Below are 9,239 nucleotides of genomic sequence, written 5' to 3'. Positions count from 1 at the left end.
CAGTTGTCAAGTGGTCTTTGTCAGCCAGGCGTTTGGTTCTGGAGATGAGAGTCTAGGACACACTATCTACCGGAAAAAACCACACACCAACCGCTACTTACATGCACAATCACACCACCACCCTGCACAAATAAACTCCGTAGCCAAGACTCTCATCTCCAGAAAGCACCAGCCTGAAGATGACGAGTGAGACCTCGTCGAAACGTCGCACAGACACCCCGACTCTTACACGGGAAGACACCCGAAGACACCAAAACCTGCATATATATATATATATAGAGAGAGAGAGAGAGAGGGGTGAAAAGCGGGTGTCCAGGAACAAAGACTTTGTCAATCCCACACACCATTGAACCCAGTGCTTTTACTATACACGATTTTGGCTTCAGGTGTGATCATTGGAACGTAACCCTTGCAATGGTTGTGAGCTTACTACTGTATATAATAGAACAAATCTGACTCAAATCTGAATGCCCCATCTTAACTTATTTGTGAATCCTAATAGACACTGGATGCACTGTCATCCTAGTACCCTCACAAGGGATCCAAACTTTCATTCACTGTGGATAACAGCACATAACGTATCTTCTACTTTTGTCTGTTCATGACCGGTAGCTGACAATTATAAAACAATTAACAACCCCACCATGTGGTTCTTTGGCAGCAGAAGAAAATCCTATTCACAACTGGATTCAGAAGAATACTTTGATGTAACTAATTTCAGATTACTGAAAGTAATTAAGTAAGTAGTGCAGCTCTCTCAGTTGTCACTATTGAAGTGCAGCCAGAAGCTGCAAAAACATCAGTAGTACATATCATGTAAATGCATATGGGGCCTAGATTTGAGGCAGGTCTGAACAAAATACCCTCTGGTGGAGCTTCACCTATCTTGGGATGTGAACCAAACAACTAGGAGCTGCCATTTAAATTACTATAATGTTCTCTATAGTGTAATTCTGTGGCACAATGGGAAGATAAAATGGCCTACCTATGTGATGAGGTGAAGCAGTCTCCTGAGGCAGCAGATCCAGACTCTGAAAAGTGTGTCAGTTTCCTTTGTCTCATCCCTCCATGTCTGCCTGCTACCACCCCCTGCCTCCTCCATGCCCATTGCCACTTTCCTGTAGCTGCTCACTTTCCTCTAGCCTCCTTTTACTCCCCTACTGCCTCGAATATGGGTAGGGTCTGTGGAGGAGGAAGTGGTGGTGGGTGCATGTTCTGTTTTGCCTGAAGTGGCAAAACATTCTGGTCTGGCCTTGGGAGGCCAGACAGGCCGGCCCTGTATACCTGAAGGAGCGTCTCCACCCACATTGTTCTTCCCAGACACTGAGGTTCAGCACTGAGGGCCTTCTGGTGGATCCCTTACTGCGAGAAGCCAAGTTAGAGGGAACCAGGCAGAGGGCCTTCTCAGTGGTGGCACCCATCCTGTGGAATGCCCTCCCATCAGAGGTCAAAGAAATAAACAACTATCTGACTCTTAGAAGACATCTGAAGGCAGCCCTGTTTAGGGAAGCTTTTAATATTTGATGAATTGTTGTATTTTAATATTTTGTTGGAAGCTGCCCAGAGTGGCTGGGGAAACCCAGCCAGATGGGCAGGGTAGAAATAAATTGGTGGTGGTGGTTGTGGTGGTGGTGTCATCATCATCATCATCATCATCATCATCAGGAGTGTTGAGTTTCTGGCAACTGCCCAAGAATGTTATCTGAGGGGTACATCTCTGCTTCTTAACTTACCACACTTTCTTGAGCTGAAGCATACTGCAGAGAGACTACACAATAACTTTAGTTCAACTTCTGTTGCTAGTTATATGTTCTGAATCCAATTCAAAATATTAGTAGTCAACTTTCAAGCCCTTCAAAGCCTGCATACCTAAAGGAGCATCTTCAAACATATGTTCCTACCCATTATTTAAGATCTTTAAGATTTCAAGGAGAGGCTGTGCCCTGTTTTTCATCTCTTATTCAATAAAACATTTGTGAGGTGGAGAAAGGGGCAGCTTATTCTCTAACAAGCAAGTTGAGGATTTTAATTGTTGTTAACATATGGTTTAAGGGGGGGGGTGAGGATGAAGGCAATAGTAAAGGCATACGATTTTAATAGACAATCATTATGACATAGCACATAAGGCTGCAAAGACATAAGACATTGAAATGTCACCATGATCTCTTGTAGGTGGCTGAAAGCTCTGGTATATTTTTATCATTTATAATATAAAGTCATGACATAATTAACTAAAAGAAATTCTGCCTCATTGTTGACCGGAAAGTTGGGATGACATACAGTATTTCTGTAACAAATTGTAAAAAACAGCAATTTGAATCTGTATAGATGATAGATTTAAATTGGTATTTTTACAGTATTTTGTAATAAAAGTATGTGTGTATACTTAACAGTTTTTTTTCTTTTTAACTGGGTTTTATAAACAAGAATAATGTTATACAAGCAAGTATACCAAGTTTTCTCATGTCATTTGTATCGTATTTTTCCATGTCTAAGACGCCTCCATGTATAAGACGTCCCCTATTTTGGGGGACTCCAAAATAAGAGTCCACCCCTCAGCATTACCCGTGTTTAAGACGAGCCCCGTTTTTTTGGTAAAAAGAAACCCTAGTCTTATACACAGAAAAATACGGTACATCACAAAAATAGCATAATTAATGTGGAAAAATATCTACAACATATGTTTCACTATTAGTGGTCAATGTACAAGTTCTTGGTTCATGAACTGGTTTAAACAATTAGGAAGTGGGGAAAGGGGGAGGGGAAATGGTAAGTGGGGTGGGGTTAGGTGGTTATGCTTCTATTCTTCTACTTAGTTTGGGGGGGTCAGCGTTACTTATATGGGTTCAATTACTATTCACTTGTTGTATTTCCTTGGTGGTGAGAGAAGTTGGGGTGGCTTAGGGTATGGTTGGTTGTCTTTGGTTGGTTGTAGTGAGAACTGTTTTTGTGTGTGATTAGGGTATGAGTGTGTATTATTGAATCAGGTTAGCCAGATTGATGTGTATGCTGTCAGAGGATTCTTGTTGTTGTCTTGTTGGGCTGTGCACATGATACAGGGGTGACTTAACAGTTTTCCAAGTATGGATCAACTCATTAACTGCTCAGGAATCCCAATAAGCAGGGGTGTTCAAGAGGGGTGGAGGGGGCGATCTGCCCCGGGCACCACTTGGGGGGTGACAAGATGGTCCGCTGCCTCCCCCCAGCTGTAGAGCAGCCAAGGGCGTGCACGCAGTTAGTATGGGCGCCGCTTGTGCGGTGTCTGTACGGGCTGCCGCTCGCGCACGCCATCCATGCAAGCATCCGTACGGGCTGCCTCTCGCATGGCAACTATATGGGCTGCCGCACGTGCGCAGTCCATGTGGGTGTTGCGTGTGTGCCTCCAGGCGGTTCGCTCCGCCCTTCAGCGTCCCTCCCCGGGTGCCAGAGAGTGTTCCTTTGCCATTGAAGATAAGGCCCATTTAGGCAGAGTATTCACCTTGGGCTCTTCCTTATGTCCTTTGGAAACCCACCACATTCCACATCCGTTTAGTTCATTGTTTGTGCTCCGTAGCCCTCCATGGTTCCATACCACTGCTAGTTGTCAACTGATCTCACATTCCATTGTAACAGGACCACGCATCCATCTCACTTGCTTTTTGGATCTTACCTCATGTGCCTCGATTTGGACACCCATCCCTCATCATCAAGCCATAAAACTGATAATGCCAATTTCTGTCACTGTTTCTGGTGGAAACTAGGGAAAAACATGTTCTGCTTCTGCTTCTTTTATCCCAGTATTTCCATAGGACTGTTTGATTACTGCTGAGCTCTGACTAAACATTGTTGCTAGCAGTGCATTTCAGTGATGCACCTTCTTTCTATCTTGCCTTAGTAGCAACACTATACAGTATGAAGGCTTGTCTTTCCCAGAGCAGCTGTGATGGATGCCTCATCTGCTTCTGAACCTTACCTTCCTGAGGCTCTGATGGGGCATGAAAGTCAGGCACAGGGGAGGGAAAGAGAGACAAAATAAGTTCTGTGCTCCAGTTCATCTTTCGCTCCCTTGCTAAAGCTGAAATCTGAGCCCCACTTACATGGAAAAAGGCTCCACTGAATTTAATAGATATATGCTTGTCCACAAGTTGTTTTGTGGACAAAATACATAAGTAGACATATGCTTGTCCAAAAGGTATTTGGGTAGTGGTGGGGGCTGTGGGTGACTCTGCCCTACTCTGCTGTAAGTCTGCTTGCCCAGGGGAACATTGGGGATGAGAGAGAGAGAGAGAGAGAGAGAGAGAGAGAGATGTGGATGAGCATGCATAGTGCATGCATATTTTCAGGGACACTGGAAGTGAAGCTTGTAAGTGTGCTCTCACCCCTCTACATAATTTTAATTGTAAACGCCTGAACATGGATAAAATGGTAGCTTTCTTATGGAGCGAGGTCTACAGCTATTCAAACTTGTTTAAGTCATAGCTATAAGCCAAGCTGTAAGATACACTCATTGTATGGTTTGAAGCAATTTATTATTATTTCATATATTCATGGGCAGAAACCCATGAACCTAAACATAAATGCATGCATATCTCTGAATCTTTGTACCATTTGTTTCAAAAGACATATAATGACATCAAAGAAAGTATTGTGGATAATTAACAATAAAATTGTGAGAATAAGCTATCAATACACTTCTATTTCATACTTAAAGACATAACCTGATTCCTGGGGACACTATGAATCCTTGAATCAAGAGGCATTGTACAAGTTCTGTGCCAGAATCCCAGGAGAAACAATATGGCATCACATGGAAAGTGAGTGAAATTGTAATGAAAGGAAATAGTTGGAGGCATGTGGTCATCCTTGTCAGATACAGCAACATGGCCAGCAGCTGTATGAAAGAGTCAATTTAAAGAATCGCTTCAGGGAACCTTGCCAGGAGCTTAAGCCTGCATTTGAAGATTCTGCCTGCACTGAGATCAAAGAAGAGGAAAACACCAACAAAACACTATGAGATAAAACATTGTTTACAAAGTGTGCTTACTGTGTGGAGAAGGGATGTAAGGAGCACAGGGAATATTAACCTGCTAATGTACCACACGATTTGCATGCTTTCTATTTATAATGCAAGTGATCCAAATGTAGGGGGAGAAATTGGAATCGGATCACATTGAAAGGTATGTCTACCTAATCTGCATTTTCTGAAACAATACACAACCCAAAACATTCTTAGGAATTCACACTTCTCAAAATATTGTGGTGCCATTCTTCAGCCTGGTAATGTGTAAAAAGATGTGTTTATTAGGGTTAAATGTATGTACAAATGCATGCATTAGTGAAAATGACATACAAACATGCATTATATTAGGACAAACTTATTTGCAAAAAAAAATGTGTATATTAGGAGAAACTGCATGTGCACAGGAACTTATTAGGAAAACTTTAAAATGCTAGCTCAGAGCCAGCCCAATACATTTCCCCACTTCAGGCACAACAGAAAATGCCACTGCCTCTGCACCCACCAACTTCCTCCTTTGCCTCTGGCTCTGTCCACAACTAGCATGTGGCTTTCAGAAGGTTAGCCATAGTGCCGAAAAAGATTCCCCTCCCCTGCTCTGTTAAGTATAATTGGTTTAATTCACACTGAAACAGAAATGCCTGTGTATTGTTGAAAAGGGTTTAACGCAGAGATCCCATAAAAGCTTTAGGAAAGCAAGAAGAGCTCTCTCTGAGATTTTTGCAGGTTGATAATTAACTGTTGATTGTTCTCTACTCTAAACTGAATATAACCTTTGAACGATGTGATGAAGGTATTGAATTGCAATTTCTCCATTTTGAAATTGAATTGCCTTTGTAAGAAAAACACGGAGGCCTAATTTGAATAGTAGGGTGCTTGGTATCTGGTGGGCAGGGCTTGTGTCTTCTGCTCCGGAATCAGCCCCTCCCTTCAGTGTGTGTCTCATTATGTTCAGCTAAGAATGGCAGTTAAGAGGGACCAACTGCCTCTTCATGTTTCTTGCCTCAGACTTGCCTCATGATGTTGTTTTAGTTTCCTTCAGACATTGTGTTATATATGTTTTCTCTCAGTTTATTATTAAAGCTTATTTCCATTTACGTGAGCCACTTATTTTTCTCAAAGAAAAAGAAACTGCTGAAGAATGGTGGAATATCCTAAACTTGGGTGTGTGAGGGGATATTCCCAGTTTGCTAGGAGGACTGATTTTGTTCATCATCCCCCACCTCCACAACAGCCTTTGAGTTCTTTGTTCCCAAGATCCATGGGAGGAGGGTGTAGATGAAACACTTCAGGAAAACAGCTCCAGGCTAATGGACGCTTGAATGGGGTGAGACAGAGTTATGATTTCAATCCTGTTTAACATTATTTCTAAGAAGATGCAGAGCCTGTGCTGGGCAGCACAAGACATTGCGTGGATATTTTGGATGCATCTTTGATGCTTTTGTTATGTTTTTGAAGAAAGTTCTACAAGTAAAGGTCTGATTTAAACTTATAGTCCTTGACAATGTTTCCATTCCAAAAGGAACAGTTTTCATGCATCTAGTCAATTCAAACTGCACAATATTAATATCTGCAATATGGTCTAGGAAATGTCACTCCACAACATGTGGGCCACTACAGAGAACTCTCCCTCCCGTTGCCACCAGCAGAATCTGTGCTTACTATAGGTCAGCTAGGAGGGTCTAATAATATTCCAGAAGGACATGAAGGTATACTATCAAAACACCAAATAAAAAGTAGCTTACCCAGTAAAAAATAAATATGTTTTGTATTCAGCAGAATCTGTTGAATACATTATGAAAATAAGCCATAGAAATTAAAATTGATTATTACAGATCTGTTACTAGATTCTTCAACATAAAAGGAACTGGGGGGGAAACATGTCACATTCACATATTATTCTATACATTTTGCATGCTGGATAAGCTGTTAAAATGTTTTCCACCCCCAGAATATTTTGTTCTCATTTAGACCTATTTATATTTCACTTCTGCATATATAAGAGGAATTTCTATAAACTACATACAGCAACAAAGACATTTGTCTTCTAATCCATGCCAAAGAAGAGTGCTGCTCATATATCATGTGCAAACAGTTAAGCTTTCATCAATGGAACAACAGTAGCTTCAGTCATATGAGCCAAAACATCAAAATGATATCCAGATCTTACTCAACAAATCTGGCATTCATTGAATCACTATGTATTCATTTGAGGTGGGTTCGCCATATCAGTGTCATTCCCTCTATTAAGGATGTTCAGAGACTACTGTGGATTCTTATGTAGCCAAAACAGAACCACTCACATGCAAAAGGAAAGTACCACCAGATTCCGGGGAACCCTAAGTTTTGTAGAAATATAACATTTCTTTTAAAAAAAACAAAACAAAACCAATGTGGCACAAAAACAACAGTCTAGTGACCATGCTCAGCACCCACAGAATGTTGAACTTCTGTTGAAAATGAAAAAAAAGAAAATGGGTGTGGAGACCAGAATGCCCCCTTAATTATAGCGTATAGCTGGCTGAAACATAAATAGTAGTAGTCCTGTCAGAAGATGGATACACTGCAAAACTATGCTACAAGCTCCACTTATATGTGTACTAAAACCAACGTATGAAATGAATGCAGGAAATAGTTAATCACTTATCTTTTTTTTCCAGGAATAAGAAACAACTTGATACTACCTCAATTTCTCATCTCAAATAAACATAGTTTCTACAAATAATTTCTGGACTTCTGTCTAGAAAGGTATGAAAGAATCAGCACTTACTAAGGAGTGTCACCAGAGTATGCTTCCATCATGTTCAGAGTAGGGGCATGAATTGTGACCACAGACTGACAAATCTGTCATTACACATCATCAAGCTTGAACATGTTATAGCTAATTATGACAAGACTGACCCTATCACTGCTGCCACGCTTGCTTGGGACACATTGTCTGAAATCTACCTTCTCATGTTCAGGGAATAAGCCATATTTAAAAATATGTTGCTGTGGGCCAGTACTGATACTAATGATCCTTCTCCTTCTGTGATACTACCTGCTGTTAGTCTGGTAAAACTGGCCCAGTAACTACCAAAATGACCAGGAGCACAGCAGGCAGAAGGTACCCTGGAGGGTATAACAGAGATGAGGCCAGAAAAAGAAGATTTTATTGATAAAGTAAGACAGAAGCTATTTTCTAGGTAAAGTAAAACCTAACACTATTGAAGGCTGCATAGGTGGAAAGGGAGTAAGAAGTGAGTTGATGGCGAGTCCAAGGCAGCTTCACAGTTAGGTATGGAGGTGAAAGGGTTTTTTTAGTGGAATTATACATGGGATAAAACAGTTCCAATGTTATCAAGTGTTTGTTGCATCAGGCCTCTGTATGCAGGCCTCAGTAGCTTGTATGAAACACCCACTTATGTCGGAGGGACTTACACTAGAATAGGCCCTATTCTCCCAATCAAATTCTGGACCCAATCTAACACTAGTTCTTTTTTATGTTATCTGGGGCTGGAGCTGATAGTTTTTCATGGCACGTATCTGAGAAAGACCTGTACATCACAACCCAATGTATGCTATCCACCACTGCAGACACGAGAATTCACGAAAAGAGCCTCTCATCAACATGCTGAAATTTATGCTGCCACCAATGAGAAACCAGCCACCCCTTCTCAAAGATTTTCCCTGTCTCCAGAGCAAAGATGGGGAGATTAGCTGCCTGAAGCTCATTCTCTATTCAATTGATGAGATTTTGTGGAGAAGATCAATTCTTTGCTCGCTGTGTTTTTCAGTTGTTACCATAGCAGTGAAACTGGAGTAATGAGACCTGGTGTGCTGGCAACTAAAGATGAAGCAAAACACGCCATTCTCCTTTCTCTTCCTTTATGCCTCTTTATGCTCACATTAGGGGATTTCCCTTTCTCCCCTACCCCCCATTTCTTTCCTTTAGAAACCTTAAGTCAGTATTCTCTATAAAACATTCACATATAAGTAGGTGCATTTTCAGAGATTCAGAATTCAGGGGTATTGCTGGCAGGCCCACACTTAGAAAATTTGTCACATCAGGAAATATATTAAAAATGGTGACTAAAACCACCACCATTTCTGAATTTCAGAGTGGGTGGGTTGCGACCTCTCTTTCCTCCAACCTATCTGGTTCTGCAAGCAACTTTGCATTTCCCTATTCTGACAATTGTTTCAGCTGCCACCAACTGCAATCCCTGCATAGTTACCCTGCGTACTTATTCTACATAGTTAT

General features: G+C 41.3%; 1 long non-coding RNA gene across 1 annotated transcript; it reads left to right on the top strand.

Annotated features, from left to right (window-relative positions):
- Positions 1–5,905: 5,905 nt before the first annotated feature.
- LOC309540599 lies at positions 5,906–8,841 on the top strand. The gene is made up of 2 exons (XR_014223377.1): positions 5,906–6,323; positions 7,657–8,841. It is a non-coding gene; the product is annotated as an uncharacterized lncRNA (long non-coding RNA).
- The last annotated feature ends 398 nt before the right edge of the window (positions 8,842–9,239 follow it).

Source organism: Podarcis vaucheri (genome assembly GCF_965113315.1).
Source record: "Podarcis vaucheri genome assembly, chromosome: 9".
NCBI lineage: Eukaryota > Metazoa > Chordata > Lepidosauria > Squamata > Lacertidae > Podarcis > Podarcis vaucheri.
This window is presented reverse-complemented; position numbering and strand designations above follow the sequence as displayed.